Source organism: Pelodiscus sinensis, chromosome 22 (genome assembly GCF_049634645.1).
Source record: "Pelodiscus sinensis isolate JC-2024 chromosome 22, ASM4963464v1, whole genome shotgun sequence".
Taxonomy (NCBI): domain Eukaryota; kingdom Metazoa; phylum Chordata; order Testudines; family Trionychidae; genus Pelodiscus; species Pelodiscus sinensis.
The window spans coordinates 11,849,744-11,870,870 of record NC_134732.1 but is presented as its reverse complement, the minus strand read 5'-3'; the positions used below and the strand labels follow the sequence as shown (position 1 = coordinate 11,870,870).

General features: G+C 45.9%; 1 protein-coding gene across 4 annotated transcripts in view; it reads right to left on the bottom strand.

The window, feature by feature from the left end:
• The window catches only part of LRRC8A (leucine rich repeat containing 8 VRAC subunit A), a 32,506-nt gene extending 14,142 nt beyond the window's left edge, over positions 1-18,364 (bottom strand). The window contains exons 1-2 of one of the 4 annotated variants that reach the window (XM_025182607.2): positions 18,193-18,362; positions 14,050-14,175 (exon numbers count right to left, since the gene is read on the bottom strand). The gene's annotated coding sequence lies outside the window, so the exon portion shown is untranslated. Of the gene's footprint in view, positions 1-2,522; positions 2,760-14,049; positions 14,176-15,822; positions 16,056-18,192 lie in introns of those variants that run through there. The other 3 variants (XM_075905523.1, XM_075905525.1, XM_075905524.1) reach the window with 3 other exon arrangements.
• Positions 18,365-21,127: the final 2,763 nt, after the last annotated feature.

Sequence of the window (21,127 nt, the reverse complement as noted above, 5' to 3'; positions counted from 1 at the left end):
CTAGCATGGCACTCAGTTCTAGGTGTAAGGGGAAACAGTGGGACAGCCACAAAATAGCTGAAAACCAGAGAAGTTCAGGAGTGATAAAGCACTCGTCTTTCAGCTGCTTCTAGGGAAACAAATAGTGAAGAAATGTGGAAGGTATGGACTCAGCCCCTTCATTTCCTTCTCCCAGCAAGACAGCTTCCAGAGAAGAATATTTTCTCAGAAGGTCTTTATCTCTGGTGCTACAGGAGCGAGGATTAAAACACAAGGTTTAAAAAAAAAAAGTGGCAAGTTGGAAACATCTCCTGATGAATGGAGCATTTAAGTGACCATTTCAGAATTTAAGATTGCATTTTAGAATCATGTTCATCCCAGAAAGCTGCAAAGTAACCCAACAGTGAACTGACAGAGCACGGTTTTCCTGAGTGTGCAGGTAGAGACTCCAGTGCCTGGTTTGCAGCTCATAGGTTTCCAGAGTAATAAGTAGCAGGTGCCAGTTTTGATTTGCTGCTGCTTAGGAAAGCTTACAAGCAAGAGGTGCAGGCCCTATTGGATCACCATTGAACTGCAGATTCTAGGGAAGGTGGGAGAATAACAGATGAGCCCGACTCAGGTGGCTTTGGTATGGGAGGAACAGGGCAAAAAGGCAAAATTTCTCCATTAAAGCAGCCAAAGTAGGGAGGGGTTTCAGATGCCCACACCAAAAAAATTAGCTCTTGATGCATGATCCAGGAATCTCAATACACACATCTTCCAAGAAGCTGAGGACTGGGCTGGCTTCTTAACAGAGTGTTTATTTGGTCCTCATGGGCATCCACATTTAGCACCTTGTGTGTCAGCCTAGGTGTGTAGTTACTGTTACAGCCCTGAGAATTTCACCTATGATCCCTTGAAGGGAAGCATTTCAAACAGAAGCCACTTAAAATCAAAGGAATGTTTTCTGGAAGTTCAGTAAGCCAAGGAGGAATTAGTAGCCAGAACCTACATTGACCAACAAGATACTGAAGTCCAAGTACAGGGGAGCAGTAATTTGCGGCATGCAGACAAGCCAACGAAGGAGAAACTGCTCATGGGAGGAGCCAATAGGCATGGGACCTAAAGGAACATTGGCTGGTATGTTTAGCTGTAGTGCACCAGCTGAGCGGAGCAGAAGAATTGCATTGCGAGTGGCTAGATCAGGGCTATTCAACACACGGCCCATTTGTTTGCGGCCCTGGGTGCAGTTTGAATTTACGTGGGGCTCAACATGTGGCCTGCGGGTGGGAGCCAAAATAAAAAAGTCGTCAATAAAATGGTCTTCAGTTGATGTGTTTTAGTAATTAAATTCCTGGACTGTCCTTGCTCATTAGAAGTGCTGTCATATGAGTGGAAATTGGGAAAAATTGCATTTTATTAATATCAGCAGAACTGACTTAAATGGGGGCCTGTGTTTTTTGTAGTCTTGCCTTAATCTTTGTATTCTTGCCTGTCAGTGTGAAAGAAGCTATTTGCATACATCTGCAACCACTCTTAAGTTGCGGCCCTCGGCCTGTGCTATGAGTGGCCCCTGGAGCTTCCAAAGTTGAGTAGCCCTGGGCTAGATGAATGGGCTGATCTGAAATGATCTTATTACAAATAAAGAGATTGTGAATATGGTAGGGAAAATGCCACATTTTCAGGTTTTAGATGCCAGGTACTGGTCAGACTAGGGGTCAGGAAGTTTTAAGTTCTACTTCTGGCTCTGCTGACAGTTTGCAGTGAAGCCTTAGGCAAGTCACTCCATCTGTGCCTCAATTTCTGCATTTGAAAACTAGGACAGTCGTTCTCAACCGGGGGTAGATGTACCCCTAAGGGTACATAGATGTATTTTAGAGTGTATATCACTTATCTAATTATATGCCTAGTTTTACAACAGGCTATATGAAAAGCACTAGAGAAGTCAATACAAACTAAAATTTCATACAGATGATTTGTCTATATTGCTCTATATACTGAAAAGTATGTACAATATTTATATTCCATTGATTATACAGTAAATAAATAAGTAAGCAATTTCAGTAATAGTGTGTCATGACACTTGTATTTTTATGTCTGATTTTGTAAGCCAGCAGTTTAAGAGATGAAATTTGGGGGTACACAAGAAGAAAGTTTGATTATGAAAAAGGTAAAGATTGAGAGCCACTGAAATAGGGCAATCTGTATCCCATAGATAATTGAGGCTTAATTACAGTTCTCAAAGCACAAGATGCTCAGATGAAAGACACCGAAGTACTGTCACGTCTAGTACTGGGAGAGAACTAAGTTTCCTGCTGCTCCCTCCCCCCAAATATACGTAAAATTGTAATGAGTTTAGTGTCAAAAAGGTTCCTGAACTACAGTCCTGGAAATTTAAGCCCTTTATTTGTAAGCAGAAGAGACAAGGAAGCGCAGTATCAGCGTCTATTGGATTTTTGGAAGAGACTGAACACATCCTAGTAAAGATTTTTGGCCACTAACAACTCAGTTTCTCTCATCCATTTCTGCACCCCACACCATAAACATCAGAGCAGGATACTTACTTTCTGGTTTAGGATTCATGATATGGGAAGCCTGTGAGAGTTCACGTTTAGGATTCATATCTGGGAAGCCTGTGAGAGTTCCAGAGTGATGAGCAAACTCTTAATGGCAAGCTGCAGTCCCAGCAGATGGGGAAAAAAATTCTCACACAGACCCTTCTCCTGCATCATGATCCCAGGAAACAGAATAGAGTCCCCTAGACCCTAATCCCACTACTGCCTCACACAAAGGAGTTCTGTCAAATGGCTGAGAGAAGACTAGCACATCTGGAGAAACGGGAAGCCTAAATATCAGCCACGCACATCCGCTGGCATGTAGTAGCTAGCTAGCTCTCCAACAGGGTTGGGCTTCCTAAACCTGCCTCCACTTGTGGGAAACCACCACTTCATTTCTAGGTGATTCATAAAACCTGCTATATAAAAGGTCAGTGCCTCACCACTACCAGTCATGCTTCACCCCAAGTTTCCAGCCTTCCCATGAGTTTCCAATTAAGTCCTCCAAATATTCTCCCTAGCAGACAGCATTCAGAGATTGCATAGTGTTGATCTACAATCATTCATGCTTTGTGCTAGTCACAAAAGAGCTCAAAGCACAGTCTGCAATCATGGTTCTGTTAGGGTGCAGTGAAGGATCCTGTTTCATTTTCCCTCTTCCTGGTAGTCATATGTAATTAACGTTGTTTGTTTAGAGGGGGTTGCACCTGGTCTAAAGGGTGTAGTTCACCATATAGAGCAGGAAGTGTTAACTGCCTGGTACTTCCATTTGGTGGATTTTTAATAAAACTACCAGAAAGGGAAGAGCTCAACTTTGAGTACACTGGTGGGTTGTGTCAACTTTACACTACAATGCAACTTGTCAGTAAAAACACCCAGTTTCAGGGACAAGAAACTTCCACCCCTGAGAGAGACACTTGTCTTTTCCCCTCCCTTTATTGGCAACAGAGAGCCAGTGTGGACTCTGCTGTTTGGTTTTTTTTTGAGAGAACAGGCTTCTGCCAGTATCCCACAATGTCTGCCCTGATTGCTTTGGTCAGTGTTTTGTGATCTGTTGTCCTGCAGACATGGACACCTCCCCTTTCAAAGTTCTGGGAAGTATCTCACAGCTGAGTTAGCTACTCCATTTGGGGAGCAAACAGAAACCAAATCATTGGAGTGCTTGTGTTCTGCTGCTGCAGGGGGAGGGCTAGAGAGATTGCGGTGCTGCTTTGACGTTCCTTAGCATAGAGAGCTCAGTCAGAGCTAGGAGGGAATCCCAAGGAGTGCAGGGATTATCATAGAATCATAGACCCATAGAACCGGAAGAGACCTCAGAAGGTCATCAAGTCCAGCCCCCTGCTCTAGGCTGGACTTGATGAACCTCCCTTCAGGAAGCTGAAGGCTGCTATCAAATCCCCCCTCACTCTTCACTTCTGCAGACTAAACAGACCCAAGCCCCTCAGCCTCTCCTCATAAGTCATTAGCTCTGCGTTCCCACAACACTGTATGGGGGGATGCTTACTCACACTGCTTTGGCCATCTGTCGACAGGGGAGTTAGCAATGTGGCCATAAAATGTCAACAATGGGAGGCAGAAAAGCTGGTTTGACCCATTTTCACTTTTGTCACCAAACCTTCCCAACGTAGCCATAGCCTCAGTGATTAAACTTTTAAGGCAGGGATTTGGTTCCAGGATTCCAGACCCTGTCAGGCTGGAACGGTCAGACTCAGCTAATGTCACCAATACATTGACATTATCGGAATTTGGTGGGGGTCACAGGGCAAGAGGCTGTTGGAATGGGCTGTAGGGGTCAGAGGTTAAAGGGTCAAAGGGCACAGGGTGTTAAGTGGGGGAGTCAAAGGGTGTTAGGCACTGGGGAACAAGGGGCTGGGTTGGGACTAGGCAGATTAGTAACATTTTATTGCATATTGATTTGCATAATATGCAAATAACATGTTACCAGTCTGTCAAAAGTTTGTGAATGGGTTTGCCGGGCCGCAGTACAAAAAAAAAATTGGGAATGAATGGAGATGCCTATCTCCTAGAACTGGTAGGGACCTTGAAAGGTCATCAAGTCCAGTTCCCCGCCTTCACAGCCGGACCAGGTACCATCCCTGACAGATTTTGCCCCAGATTCCTAAATGGCCTCCTCAACAACTGAACTCACAACCCTGGGTTTAGCAGGCCAATGTTCAAACCACTGAGCTATCCTCCCCCAAGGAGGGATAGGGAACCACTGTCCGACATCATTACTAGAAAACTAAAAGACAGACACTTCAACACTTCTTCCCTCTGAGGCAAGGCAAGTCCCACAAGTGCTAGACAAAAGTGGAATTAAAGGTAATTTTATAGCAGCCAGTAGTATCTGAGGAGTACTGTTGTCAAGTTACCAACATCTGCAATTAGAAGGGACTTAATGCAATATATGACAAACAGACAGTATAGGTTTGAGTTCCCTCAACTTCCAGTGACCACAAGACAGATTTGTGTGCCAAAGAAACCGGGGATGTGTGTGTCAAGTTATGAACCTCCAGCCTGTTTGACACATCACATTTTGTTTCAAGGGTTCTACCCATTATTGTTTTAGCATGACTCATACTGTATTGCAGCCTCTTTTCTGGAATTAATCATCTATTTTGCAGGAGGGGGTTGATGTGTAGTAGACTGGCTATGAGAAGTTATAACATAGTCAAAATTGAATGTTCCAATGGGAGGGGGTGTCAAAAGGTTTTCTACCCCATAGGGCCATTGACTTTGAATGGCATTGCATGGAAGCTGAAGGGGAGCTAAAGCCAGGAATTCCTCCAGCTGAAGCACATGGACAAGACATTTTTAAAACGGGTATTTTTCGTTTACTGCCTCAAGTCTAAAAAAAGAATTGGAAGAGAAGGAAGTCAGGATGAGCTGCCTAGCCTAAGCATGCTGATAAAACTCAGGACTCCAGGGAGGAATGAGATCAGACTGGGGGGCTGCATTCATGACTTATTCTCCAAACATCTGTAGCTCTCTAGCATGCTTTGTAAAAGTAGTTCCTGTGTTCCATGGTCTCCTGCCACATTGTCCCTAAAGATGGAGAGGGAGAGCTGTACAGGAATTCATCTAAGCAACTCAGGAATGCTGGGGCACTGGTTTCAGAGTCTAAAGTAAATAGACTGGGGTCTCTCTGCCCAGTAAGGGTGTGAGACAAGGGAGATGCACCTAGAAGCATGCCAGAAAGACGCGGGACTAGGACTAGTGACTAGTCACTACCCAGCACTGGGGACTTAAAAGCTGATGGGATCCAGCAGTTAGGTCCCCTAGGACTGGTGTCTGCCTAGAGAAGGAGAGTGGGGGCAGTTCCACTCAGTATATAGCTAGAAATGGTCTGAGTGTTAATAGCACCAGCCTCTCATTGCATGCACATAAAGACTGTGGATGTGAACACCTCAGGCCACTCCAGAACCTACATGAAAGAGCCTTGACAGCCCCAGACCAGGAGGTGTCTCACTTAATAGGTTCTAGTGTCTCACTAGAGAGGAGGGAAGACATAAATGCTAGGTGGGAAATCTAGCGACTTCAAGATAAGTGTCCCCTCTTTATACATCTCCACTTGCAGAAGCTTCTTGCTCTCAAGAAGCCAGGAACAAGGGCACCCATACCCTTGTGACCTCTGCTGATGGAGGCTAAAGGAAACAATACACTGACCTCTAGAAAGTTAGTTGAATTGAAGTCAAATTCCTGTTCACCATGCTTGGACACACCTGACTTGGACCTGCTCAACTTCTGATCCTTCACTTACCAGAAACGGAAGAAACCAACTTTTTGGCTATAGAATTATATGCAAAGCGGGCTGAGGAAACAGCACTAGAGGGGGGAAATAAAAATCTTACAAGGGTAATCTGCCACAAAGCTTTTTTATGTCTGTTAATTCTTCATAATACCACAGCATTCCCCTGTAATCCTAGGGACTTTTCCCACAGAAACAGACTATAACTTTGAAGGCTCCAACCATATGCTGTATGCTGCTTTTGCTCACTCAGTGCCACCAACACGTACCTCACAAATGGTTTGCAGGATATTATACTCTTCTGCTTCTACCAGGGAAAGAGAAAAGCTGCATCCTCACTCAGGTGTAAACGTGCCACACGATTAATAACCCACATCCCAGCCCATAAATCCACCTTTTGCAGGGACCCTACATCATCCACAGCTTCCAATTTTGGATACAAGAGTAGCTTTTGCTATAGAGTCTTGTTAGCCCTCAGATTTATCACCCTTGCTTCTCTAATCAATCAGCTGTGGGAACAAGGGAATTTTTCATTTATTAAAAGGTTTAAAGTAAGATGATGGGAACAGCCAACAGTATCCCAGCCTATAATGCAAAGCCATTGCCATCTCTTATCCAGAGACATATAGCAAGGCATTTATCATGGAGCACAAGAGCTGGGATGCCCTGGCCATGACGCCACCACACACAATAAGTAGAATCAGTCAGTATAAAAAACCCACACTGTATCTGAAATTCTGGGTTTCTCAGGCCCTAAAAAACAGTACATGGCCAGCCTAGATTCCAGCTGACATCCATTTGCCTAAACAACAGTAATGGTTAATGGGGGGGGGGGGATGTCAAGGTATTGGAGAGCAGAGATTCATGCCTGCGGAAGCACAAACAGATTCAGATGAAGCAGACTCCTATAATTCATCAACCTGGAACTAGAAAACTTTGTACAGACAAATGACAGTTAACTTACTACACAGGAGATAAGCTGCTGACATGCACCAGGGTTTGAAAACAAACAGAAATGGCCCTTCTGCTTTCCTTGGATGATGTGCCACCTTGGCTCACTAGTTTGCTAAGCACCTTATCTGACCCTTCACTTGGCCAGACTTACAACTATGTAACCACAGGAAAAATTGTGACTGACCAGGGAGCCAAGATGCCTCTGGACAAACCCCCATTGATTTCCTAGGCTGTCTTCCAGGACCCCTTAAATCCAAGCACAGCTTACAAGGAACACTGGTCCTAATCCTTAAAGGATGCAGGATGTGAACCCAGCTTGCACTGAAATCTTATCTGCCTCTCTGACCTTGCAATCATTCAATGCCATCTTCAGTCCATTTTGAAGATAATCCTAATACAAGGTGCCCCTCTCGCAAAAACACAGGCTGAAAACTAGAAGTGAACAGCTGCCCAATAGGATTCCCTACCTCCAAGAACAGAAACAGGGGTATAAAGATTAGTTCAGAGCAGTGGTCCCCAACCTTTTGGGTCAGCCGGGCGCTCAGGGGCAGAGCTGCACATGCACCTGGGGGCGGGGCTGCACACGCGCCCAGGGGCGGGGCCACCCATACGCTGCATGCCCAGTGCCGATACCACCCATGCGCTGCACTCCCAGGGCCGGCGGCACTCCTGTGCCGCACGCCCAGGAGCCGGCATCATCTACATCCTGCGCTGCGTGCCCAGAGGCCGGGGCCGCCCATACACCACAGCCGCCCATACGCCACATGCCCGGTGCCGGCACCACCCATGCGCCACACTCCTGTGGCCAGCGCTGCTCCTGTGCCACACGCCCAGGAGCTGGCAGTGCCCATGCGCTGCGTGCTTGGGGCCGGCACCACTCCCGTGCCACATGCCCAGGGGCGGGGACGCTCATATGCCATGCGCCCGGGGCTGGCACAGCCCATGTACCACACGCCCGGGGGCAGGGCTGCCCATGTGCCGTGCGCCCAGGGGCCGGCACCGCGGGGGCGGGCCACCAATACGCTGCGCGCCCAGGGTCTGGCACCGCCCATGCACCGGCACCGCCCATGCACCACGTGCCCAGGGGCGGGGCTGGCCCCGATCACTCGGCGGGTGCACAGAAATGGCCCGGCAGGTGCCATGGTGCCCGTGGGCACCACATTGGGGACCACTCGTTCAGAGGAAGATACAGGGAGGGAACTCAGTGAGCCAGACTCTTACAAGAAGTCTTCAGCAGAGCACACAGCTTCTCTTCCCTCCCCACTGGAAACCTTGACAGCAGCACAAAGCTCCTTTTGTTCAGACACCAGAGCCCAATTAAAAAACTCCTCAGGCCAGAAGCGGAATAGTTTCCAGTCCTCTTTCTGAAAAGCTTTCCAAGCAGAAGGAGGATAGCAGCAAGCCCAACTAGAGAAGCCAGAAAACTGGCAACAGAATAGACCAACTAAGTAACTTGATACATCCTGTCTCAGGGCACTTTAAAAAGCAAAGGATACTTAAAGCAGCAAGAGAGAAACACCCGCCCACCTTGCCCCCTCACCCATTGCAAGCTAGACAATTCCCTCCATAACACAAAATTCTTTAGGAGGCTCTTTAGCCTTCATTCACCAAGATGAGAGGTTTAAAATGAGGCATTTAGAATCAGAACTACTCCATTCCAAACAACAAGTTGTACTGTTGCACCTTAAGCAAAATGCAGGACAATGTAGCACTTTAAAGACTAACAAGATGGTTTATTAGATGAACTTTCGTGGGCCAGACCCACTTCCTCAGATTATATATATATATATAAAAATAAACCATCTTGTTAGTCTTTAAAGTGCTACATTGTCCTGCATTTTGCTTCAGCTACCCCAGACTAACACGGCTACATTTCTATCACTGTTGCACCTTAGAGACTAATAAAATTATATAGATAGTATCGTGAGTTTTCATGGACAAAACCCACTTCTTCAGAGGAGATAAAGAATCAGGGTTACAGCCAAACACTGCAAACGATTGCAGTAAGTCAAGCTTCTTCTTAAAGATACTGGGTTTTCCCTTTGAGGATGGCACCAGACGCCAAATTTGCACCCAGAATATTTAGTCACTCTCTCTGACTTAGGTTTTCTGTTGTGGAATTGATACACCAGTAGCTACAGACAACAAGCCAGCCAGGTTACAATGCAGCATTCATCTTCCTAGCCACATAATCACTGTTTCTGAATCAGAGATAAAACGGCCCTTAGTCAGCAACCACTGCTTACACAATGTTTGCACTTTCATAGGAGTCCCACTGCCAAGGGAAGTCCAGCTGCTGATAGCCAGATGGTAGGTTCTCATGCAGCCAGTCACCAATGACGTGGAACACTCATTAATTCCTGAGTTGCTGGTACGGTGGATAGGAAACAGGCTGAATGAGGAGTTGTATTTTCTTGTAGGATTCCAAAAGAGGAGGGGAATAATCCCATTCCAACCCTAGAGAGCAAGGCTACAAGGCTACAAATAGTATTTGCTGAAGTTTCCTCGGGATAACATTCTTAGTCTGTTTCAGAAAAATAAACCAATCACACAAAGTGCCACCAGACTCCTTAAAAGAGTAGCAAAATGTATTAGGGCATAAACTTTTGTGAGTTACAAATCACTTTCTCAGATGCTGAAAAGGGAAAAAAGGGACACAGTTGGGGATGTGGCATTAGAGTGGATTTCAATGGTGATGAGAAGATGAGAGTACTGTCAGGTGAAAAACCTTCAAAACAGACTGCAAGGAGAAAATACTGAGCTGGAATTCACATGCAAATCTGACACCCTGAAACAAAGCTCAGACACAGGGAATGGTTCTCACATTATAAAAGGTAATTTCTCCTTCAGGTACACTCATATTCTCACCACTGCTGGAAACGAGCCACATCCACTCTGATTTAATTAGTACTGATGTCACCCCCAGCTCTGTATGCCTGCCTTCCCCCTTCTAATCAGCATCCGAGGAAGTGAGTTGTAGCTCACGAAAGCTCATGTGCAACTGGATTCCTTGCTGTATTTGCCCAAGCGTTTCAGCAGGACATCTACCCTCCAGGGACAGCATATTCTTGCTCCAGCAAGATGTGACCTCTCATGCTGACTCAGCACATAAGCAAGCCTGCCCTGACAAGTGCAGGGAAGAACATCTGCAGGAGAACAGAGAAGAATCCAGATAGGCATAAATCAGGACAAAGATCCAACCACAGAATTTGGACTGATCAGTGCAGTCCACACTAGAGCAACAATCCTAATGTCAGATCCTAACGTCAGCATGACACAGAACTGCACAAACAAAGGTGACTTCTGATGACTAACCAGAATGATGCAATCTGAACAGGCAAGTGTTACACTGGGTGAGCTTATGAATTATGAAATCAGTGACCAAGGCAGGCTCTCCAGAGCCAGTTTTTTCTTTTAGCTATGGGGAGTACAAGAGCTTCAAGGGCCATGGAATTTTTCATCTCCATATGCTTTTATAAAGACATGATCTCTGCATTACCTTGATGCTTTCAAGCACCACAGAGTTTAAATATAAACCTCTCAGCTAAAATACCCATGGGTGGTGGGTGAAAGCCCAGCTGGGAAAGGCAAGCCCCAGCCCAGCCCCTTCTGCTTGAAGCCCTGCCCCTGAAGCCAAGCCCCATCCACCCCCAGCCTGCTGCTGGCCACTTGGGGCTGCCTGGGGAAGCCGGGCTGCAGTCCCATCCCTCCTCAGACACTGGGGGAAGCCGGGCTGCCACGCTGCAGCACCAGCCTTCCCTGGCAGCAGCCCCAGCCTTAGGTGGTCAGGCATGTTTTCCCTTGCCTACATTACCGACCATCCACGGAAACCCCATGATGTAACAAATTCAGAGTGAGATTCATAAGTTTTATCTCTATCTTCCATAGAAATCATACAGCCAAGAAGCAGGCAGGGGGAACCTTGGACTGATGTGGTGTCAACCCACGTTCAAATGCACCAGACAAAGTTGTAACTTGTGCTGTTCAGATACATACAGTCCATGAGTCTCCCTTTCCTGACCAGTTGGAATAACTGAATGAAGAGGACTAGCACTTTGTGACTAGCTTTTCTAGGTAAAAGGGCAGGATCACTACATTGGAATAGGAAGCCTCAAGCATCAAACTTTGAGATAGTCTTTTAGTGACTGTTTGAGGAAATGCCATTTGGATCTCACAGCTCAATCACGGAGAAAACAAATACATAGCGAAGGAAAGCAAGTGTGCAACTGCTTTTTTAAAAACTATAAGCAGAGAACTCAAGCAAAACTCTCTCCTGGTTGTCAGATAACATGACCAAACATTTACTCAGGAAGGATAACCTATGGTAAACCCAAGAAAGGTTGCAGCTACGGGCTAGGACAGATAGCAGCAGGAGAGAGAAGAGAAATCTCCCAAGATATATAACCTCAGTCTTTCAAAAAGAGGAGTAATTGCAATCACATATTTGTCCTACACGGTGATTCAGGATATGGATGTTCCAGAACACAGACTCTGGAAGTATTCTAAATCAGCAGTCAACCCATCAGGCTCAGGACATCACCAAACCTGTCCTCATTAGTGAGAAGCTATCAGAGCTCTGAACTGCCCCACATGGATTATCAAGCAGCTAAAGACAACAAAGCTGTAAAAGGGAGCCTCTTCCCAATGCCAGTCTCAGTACCTTGCCATGCACAGGGCCTAGGTCTTGAGGAAAAGCAACTAGCACTACCTGCAACACACGAAGTTAATTTTGTAGTGAACATTAATGCTCAGTATGTAAGGAAGTGGTGCTTTTCTACAACAGGGAGGGTATGGAAGAGTAGCTTTTAGTCTCAAACAATTTGATAATAAGAACTAACAGTTTGATATTAACTAAAAAACAAACTAGGGATGTTAGCAAGTAGTTGACTGGCGTATCAACTATTTCCTTCCCCTGCACACCTGAGGCCTTTATGAGAGGCAGCAAGGGGGGAGGAGGGAAAACAGGAGCCAGCTTAAAAGCCAGTTCCCCCCAGCACGGTCTCCACAATGCTGCCCTGCCCCTCCCACTGCCTCAATCAGAGGCAAGGGGAGTGGTGGGAAGGCTGCTGTGAAGCAGCCCCTGTCTATGGGGATCCCAATGGGGAGCTGTCCCCCACCCCCGCACAGACAGGGGCTGCTATCGCTAAACAACCCCTGTTCGTGGCAGCCCAGCCTGTGAACAGATTTGGTTAAAAAAAATCCAGCAAGCCACTGTAGTAAGAAGAAAATCAGCCCTGCAGTGCTCAGAGATTGGATGACATGCTGGTCACACAGTAATGTGTTCATCTGAACTATACCGTAATTCATTGGGCAAGGGATCACCACACAGATTTTTAGTTTATCAAGCACACCGAGCGTCCAATATAGCAATTTGGCCGTTGTTAGAAGGGTTTAGACTAGGGATGTTACATACTGTGTAACTGCATAACTGTGTTACCACATTACATTTTAGCAGTTACACGACTATTTGATAGTCCCCGGGGGCGGGGATGACAGCCAGTGCATTCCCGGCGACCGTCCTGCCAACCCACGCTGCTGCCTCTGCATCCCGAGGCAGCAGCGTGGGGTAGCAGGCAGGAGCTGGTCTGCAAGGGGAGCCGGTTTAAAATCAGCTCCCCAAGCAGACCAGCCACTACCTGCCGCCTTGAGTGCGGGATGGCCCCCGAGCTCCCCACAGACAGAGGCTGCTCCACAGCAGCCTCCCCTGCCCGGCTGCCTCTGATACAGAGACAGCAGCATGGGGATGGGGAGGGAGGGAGAAGGCAGTGGCTCCACGGGATTCAGTGCTCATAGGGAGTCATCTTAAAAGCCGGCTACTCACAGGCACCTGCTCCTGCCTCCCCCTTTGTTGCCTTTGATACTGAGGCAGCAAGGGAGGGGGAGGGAATGCATATAGTCCACAGGATTAACCGATAAACCCAGACGTATTGCTTAATCATGTAGTTGACTACACACTGGCATCCCTAGTTTAGACAAACCATAGTCCAGAATATGGATCTAAACTCAGTCTTTAGCAAGATTAAGAAACTGTTTAATGCAGATTATTGGTAACAGTTGAAGATAAGGACCAAGGACTTTGAGTGCCATGATGGTGGTATATTCTATTCAGAAAAGTTGCATGCATTATTGATAACTAGAGTCAGTGGAACGTCAGAGAAGTCACTCAGGGACTATGCAATTTTGTAGGAGATGCATAGTATCTCTGACATAGTATCTCTGACAGCTCAGTAGATGAACTACATACAGAGAGTTTTGCATTCATTCTCATGCTCGTATGCTTGAAGAAGACTGGGCAAAAATATTAGACCTAATAGCTGATATTCCTCAACTGGCCAGAGTTGCTTGCTTAGCAGCATGGAATCATTCACATCAGAGTGAAAAGCATGCCGTTACCACAACATCCTCAATTCATGCTTTCATATGGAATGCATTACCAGGGATGGACCAAGCGATGCCTGTATAGTAGTGCAGTGGTTTAATAACCTTTTACCTATAGGCATCCACTGCATTAGTTGGAGGAGGAGTTCAGATTCCTATGACAGGGTGGTTTTTGATGAATTTTGTTGAATGTAGCAGCGAAGTTTTAACTAGAATGGTGCTCAGTTCCACAACTATCTTCAAGCAGTGCTGAAGGGTAACAAGCCTGTAATCAACCCACTACTGCTCTCTCCATCACCATCTAGGTAACACATTTCCACTTGGTCTTATACCAGCCATAACCTATCTCTGCACTTGTATTTTGAAACTGCACTTGGACAGTCAACATTTAACTAGTGCCACCAGTAATTTCACATCACTACAACTCCCCAGAAAGGAACTAGATTGTAGCCTTACCCTGTAGCTGGGTTCTGCTATCTGCACTTCAGTTCTCTGTGCTGGAAGAGAATGATGTCCGTATGTACTGGATCCTGACAGAGCTCAGAAACACCGCATTGCCCCAGCGCCATGGGAGCAGCTTCCCTGAAATTAAACAAAGTCTCATCATCAGAGAATGTACTAGTGTCTAAGAGGCTGCCTGATTAATTTTGACAATGTTCAAAAGCTCCAGAGGGATAGCCAAGTTTGTAACAGGAAAAACTTACAACACAACAAATAGTCTAGTACAGGGCTACTCAACACACAGCCCATCGGCCATATGCGGCCCACGACCTGTTTGTTTGTGGCCCACAGTGAGGTTTGGGTTTACGCGGGGCTCAACATGCATCCCACAGGTGGGAGCCAAAACAAAAAAGTTGTCAATATAATGGTCTTCTGTTGATATGGGTTTTAACAGTAAAATTCCTGGACTGTCATTGCTCATTAAGAGTGCAGTCATATGGGTGGAAGTCAGGTAAATATTGCATTTTATTAACATCAGCAGAACTGACTTAAATGAGGCCAACGTGTTGTATAGTCTTGCCTTAATCTTTGTATTTGTGCCTGTCAGTGTGAAAGAAGCTATTTGCATATACATGCAACCACACTTAAGTGGCAGCCCTCAGCATGTGCTGTAAGTATCATCGTGGCCCCTGGGGTTTCCAAAGTTCAGTAGCCCTGGTCTAGCCGCACCTTAAAGACTAACAAGACATGTAGATGGTATCATGGGCAAAATCCACTTCTTCAGATGCCCACGAAAGCTCATGATAACATCTACATGTTTTGTTAGTCTTTAAGGTGCTGCTAGACTATTTGTTTTTAAGTTTTGACAATATTGCGTTTTAAGTGGTCACAACAGCAAGGCAGGCAGACAGACTTGCTGGGCCCTGGATAAGAAGGGCAGGGAGCTCCATGTCACTGGAAGGGGTGGGGCCTCAGGCAGAATGAGTGGAGCTGGGTCCAGTCTTCTCAGGCAGCTCTCAGCATAGCACACCTCCCAAAGGCAGGCCTCAGAGCTGGCTGGAGTGTGTTGCGTGGGGCCCCGGTGGTGATTTAAAGGTCCCAGGACTCCAGCTACAACAGTAGTGGCAGCTAGGAGCCCCGAGTCCTTTTGAATTGCTGCATGGCAAGGCAGTTCCTTCCCCCCACCTTCCCAGCAGGCCTGGGTCACAGAGATTCAGGAAGAGACCCTCTACAAAAGATGGAAAGGGCAGTGTCAAGTAGAAGTTTAAGAGGTGGCAACTTAGCCAGATATCAGGAAGGATTTACTCCAAGCTTTATTGGACTAACAGCAAAAGCAGGTATTATTACACATATGTTTAAGAAAATGCTGGATATTTACTAGCATCCTACAACCAGTTAAGGCTAGTTGGTGGAAAGAGGTGACCCTCTTAGAAGCAGCATGAAGTTTGTTGCCTCTCTTATTACGAGTATTCCAAGTCTCTTTTTCATGAGAACAGTGTAGTTATTTCTTAGCTACAAGTGATAAGGCCTTGCAGATGAGGAACAGGATTCCCTCACCACATCAGCCCTTCTGCCAGGTTAAGGACCTTTTCAGCCAGCCAACTTTGAAGCCGCTCTGAACACTAAAACTTTGGAAGAGTTCCCACTCTTCCTTACTTTCTGGGTTTCAAGGTACAAGTGTTCAATAACTAATTCACTTGCTTCAGTTGAGTAGCTACAAAGAAGATTCAATTTTTATTAGTCCAACCAAAATGGGGGTTGAATTAGTGATGGAAACTGATCACTCACACAATCATTAGATTTTAGCTCTGTTTGTGGGCAGCAAGGGTGGAAACCACCATCAAGGAGGTGGAATTAGCTTTCAGGAGATGAAATCCAACACATTATTGCAATGACAATGCAGCAAAGACCATGTCCAGTTCAAGAGGAGACCGCATGCAATCTGGAGCAGAATGATGAGGAATCAAACTGAATGAAGAAATGGGGAAGATTACACAAGAATCCAAGGATTATATCCCACAAACTTAAGAAATTCAATAATGTTTTCAGAACATTTATTTGGGGTGCAGGTAAGACACCTAGATTGGCTCTGAACATTTCAGAGCACCTCCTATCTTTGGGAATGATTTAATTTATCCACCTTGAAAAATTCTCCTGTGTTAAACCAGGCATCCAAAGATCAATAATTTCAGAGTTGCTAAGATAGATTTTTGATACAATCATATTCCATTGGGTCAGAGTGTTATATATCTAATGTTAAAAAAACTACACACCTGAGACCACATCTTATTCATTAAGAAACAAATGCTGGCTGCTTCTGGTATTGTAATTTCCTTGGTGCTACATGGTGCTAGAACTAAAGTAACACGAATTTCTCGTATGAGGTGGATTAAAGGACCCATTTGAGGTTGGATACTAAATTGGAATTCTCCCCATTAAGTTTAATTCAATATATTCCTGATACCTGGAGGGTACTTGGTAACAATGCAGCATGGTTCCAGTGTGCAACTTTGGTTGCTAAAAGTTTATTTTGCAAAATGGAATGTTGATCCCAATCAAACATTGATGCCTGCTTCCATAAATATAGTTGCCCTCACAGCTAATACACACAGTTAACATTCTGCAGAATGGGAATGCCTGGAAAATTCAGAGCAGTTTGGGCTCACTTTTTAGAAGTCTATGATTAATAGAGACCTTGAAGATAACTATGTTGGTTTCCCCTCCCTTCCTTAATTTTAATTATCTTTATTTATTCTGTGCATTATGATGAATACAGTATTTTGTCATGTGGAAATATTCATACATTTTATTTAAGAGATAACCCAACAATTCATTCTCTGATCCCAATTCCTATAGAGTGAAGTTACTTATCCATAGTATGTTATTTTAATGCTGACGTAGATCATGAATGTTCAAAACAATTAAAAGGAGTCCTCCAAAGTCTTCACTCCCTAGTTTCTTGCATTTTATAAGCTTCCCAATTTCAGCTGTGATTGGCTACCTCAAATATTTTGAAAGCATATTACTGACCTTCACTTAGATATCACATACCCCATAATAGCTGGCAGGTGCAGCAACAGAGCACCTTGTTTTTGTCATTGAACGCTCTGCTTTGAGTACACATGATGCGCAGTGTCCACCAAGTCCTATTCTGCTTATAATAAGCTATTACAGCAACCCCCCTCCAATTCTGAGAGCTGGTCTCTGCTAACCAGGTTGGAAAAGCAGCAGTCAACCTCTTGCTACCAACATTGCTAAGAGTAAAGAACAGACTCTGCATCCCTCACCAAGAGGTCTTTCACAGCCTAAGCTAAACCTCATGACTAATGGCCATATATATTTATATATGTATTTGAATTCTCATTTGCCTTAACCCTATAAATAACAGACCTGCTTTCCCAGTTATTTCACTTCCCCAGCTTGTTAACACCTAACAAACTGTAGATTTCACAACAGCAGGACACTGGAAGTATATAGACAAGGGGAAACAAATTAATTATCTGATTAGTCAGCAATTTTACCTAACCCCGACAGAATCGTGAGGTCAGCTAAAATGTAACAGATTTTAGCTACACCGCAGACTTCCATCCCCTGTCTGATGTAAGGACGCACCCACCCATCCCTTTGAACGTGTTTTAACCACCCTGCTGCCCGCCTTAGAGGTCAGGATCATGTCACCCACCCAGACTGACTGCCCTTGGCCCCAGGTGGCCCCTGCCCGTGCTCCCCCGCTCACAACCCGACAGCGGGCGGGTCTTCACCGCCGCACCAAAAACAAGATCAGCAGCGCAAGCAGGGGCAGCGTCGGGGCGATTTCCCAAGCGTGCCCGGTAAGCCGCAGGACATTGGCACAGCAAACGGGTCCTCCAGAACAGCCTGAGCATGAATGCACGCCAGAGAGGGGGGCACTGCAAACTGTAGCCCCAAACTCCCACCCGGGTCCCCTTCTTCCCCAGCCCGCAGGGTCCCGACCGCTGTCACTTGCCTCAGTTTCCCTTTCTCATCCCCGCTGCTCACCAGCCCTCAGCCCTCTCCCCAAGGGCTCGTCCCCTCTCCGGGATGCCCTAAGGGAAGAGTCTAGCCCCAGGGGCGGGCCGCAAGAGCCCGGCCACTGACAAGCCCAGCCCGACCCGACAAGCCCTAGTCCTCCGCACCCACCTGGCAGCGCCTGACCGGCTCCTTCCCCCTCACTCCGGCTCCTTTTGTTTGGCCCCGACTGCACCACTCGAGAGGCTCCGCCCCGGAACTGACCTCACCCTGCCGGCATAGCCGCCTCCAGCGATCCCCGAACGAAGTCTGGGCGGGGGAGGCAAGGACCGACATGTTTGTAGGGGGCGCGCCTCTGGTTGGCGGCGGAGGGGGCTGGATGGCAGCCATGTTTGTGAGGGGCGCCGCCATGTTTGTGTAGCTGTCTCAGCGTCCTAAAGGGACAGTTATGTTTTCTGAAATCAGCCCCGTGACTTGAACAAGGGCTGGTAGCTCCCAGCCGTGTCTCCAGCGCCCTAAGGGTCTAGCCAAGCCCTGGACTGAATCAGCAATAAGTGCATTATAGGGAATATTTTAGGGCCACAAGGCCTGGTCGAGGGATGGGGCTCAGACTTCAAAGCTCACGGGATCAAAGTAGGGATGTTAAAATGCGGGTAACTGACTAGTTGAGTAGTCCATGGAATTTCCATCTAGTGGACAGGCACTTCCTCATTCTTCCTTTGAAATGTACAAGAGCCCCCCCCCCCACTGGGGCTCTTGTACATTTCAAAGGAGTAATGTGGAACTCCATATACAACCTCACTGACTCTGGGCTGCACACAGGTGCCTGCTTTGAAATATATAAGAGTCCCCAGCGGGAGCTCTGGTGTATTTCAAAGCCATGGAGCACAGGGTGAGTGGGGGCCAGAAGTGGCTGCATTTCCCTGGTACTGTCCACTGGTAGGGGCAAATTGGTCCTTGGTGTTACATACTGCAGAGTAGGGATGTTAAATATCAGTTAATTGAATAGTCAAGTAACCTCATGATTCTTATTGGTTAGTCAGCTATTCTATGGTCCCCAGGGGTGGGGCTGGCAGCCAGCGTCCTCTGGCCTCACTCCCAAGGGGCCCTTTGCCACTCCACGCTACTGCCTCTGTATCAGAGGCAGCAGTGCAGGGTGCCAGGCAGGAGCTGATCTGCAAGGGGAATCAGTTTAAAAACCTGATAAAGAGGAAGCAGCATGGGGTGGCAGCAGCCCCTGTCTAGGGGGAGTCTGAGCTCCCAGCCCAAGTGTGAGCTGGAACTGAATCAGGCTGCCTGCCCGCTCTGCTCCTAATACACTTTAAATGCAGAGCTGCAGTGGGGGGGTATGTCCTGGACCCAGTGTGAGCTAGGACTGAGCCGGGCTGCTGGCCAGCCTGAGAAAAAAATTTACTGGCAAGGAGAGGGGAATGCATGTGTCTATAGCATTAACCTATAAGCTTTTGCTTATTGGTTAATCGGTTAATCGACTACACTATTACATCCCTACTTCAGAGTGATGTCTGGGATAAAACAGGTCACTCTCCACTGAACACTTCAGTGTCACTCACACCTTGGACCTATAATCTGAAAAAAAACATTTTATGATTAAAAGCACTCTATACATGTTAAATGTTTATACTATCTAGTCATAATTTGGCTTGTCACAATTATGTAATTTAATTCTAAGTATGAGCAAATCAGACTAAAAAAGCATGTATATATGATAAATGGAGGATGGTGTCCAGTGACTGATTGTATATCCCAGTTTAACTCATCTTTCAGAGATAAAAATAGGAGGAAAAGACTGGAGGATTCAAGGACAATCACAGAGTTTTGTTCAGACTTCTGTGATTTATGTGCCACTAAGAGATTTACCCGGTGTTTCTCAGGTCCTTAACTAAGTGTTTTTTGGTTGGAGTTTTTTTTGGGGGGAAGGGGGAGGTTGTCCTTAACTCAATTACATTCTTTGTGTTTAATTTGGTGATTCTGTCTTTTTTGTTTGTTTGTTTGCTTGGTTTATGAAAAGCAATTCCATTACTGGCACATCCCATTTTCCTGGCACAACCAAACCCTTAAGTTGCTGTAAAAGTTATGATAAAAGGAAGCTGTGTTGGGTCCTTAACTCAATCAAGGTTTTGGGGTTGCGTTTTTTTTAAATAAAAGGAAGATATACATACTTTATTTAGAATATTGTATTTTCCAAAAACAGGGCGCAAGAACAAAGCCATTAGAGCTCATAACAGGAACTATGCAGTATCCTCTGCATCTACCAGTTTGAAGAGGATGCTAGACAAAATAAGAGCCACATCAGGCTCCTGCCAGCTGCCATTTTGCCACACCGGATGGCTCCCCTGCACCTCATGAGCACAGGGATCCAGGGGCCATTTGTAGGGGCACATGGGGCGGCTTCGCAAGCTGCAGGGGAGGCTTTGTGAGCTGCACTTTCAGGGGTGAAGAGTCCCATGCAGCTTGCGAGCCATGGGTTGGCCATCCCTGAGCTAGAATATACCTTGTTAGTATTGTCATATAAATGGGTTTTCAAAATACAAAGTTGGTAAAACTAATGTTTTTAATGAGAGTTTGCAATCATAATTGAAGATGTATGCTCTACAGCTTTTCCCTCTGGACCATATAAAGACTAATCCACATCCATTTACAAAATGGAACATTTCTAAAACCCCACTGTATTTCCATGACAATAGTTCACCACTGTCAGACTATTTGGTCATGTAACCTAACATTAGTTGTACTGAGCCCTGAATGGTAACATTGTGACTGAAATGCAACTACCTTCTCTATGGTAATTTTGTGGCATCAATAAAAGCAGACTTCTCGGCACAGTACACGCTCCACTGAGGTTTATTTTAACTCAGTAAACTGACTTTAGAATGTCGGTCTGCATAGTACATTTTTAAAACATTCATAAAGGAAAGATGAAAGGCATTCATTATCTTATTACTGCAAAAGATGCAATTTGGAGTGGCTGTGTTTGAGAGTAGCAGATATTAACTGCTTTATGCCAGCTATTATTTCCATTATATTGCATATTTAGATATAAATATAACAAATTGTAGCTTTAGGAGCTCCACATTTGTCCCTGGAC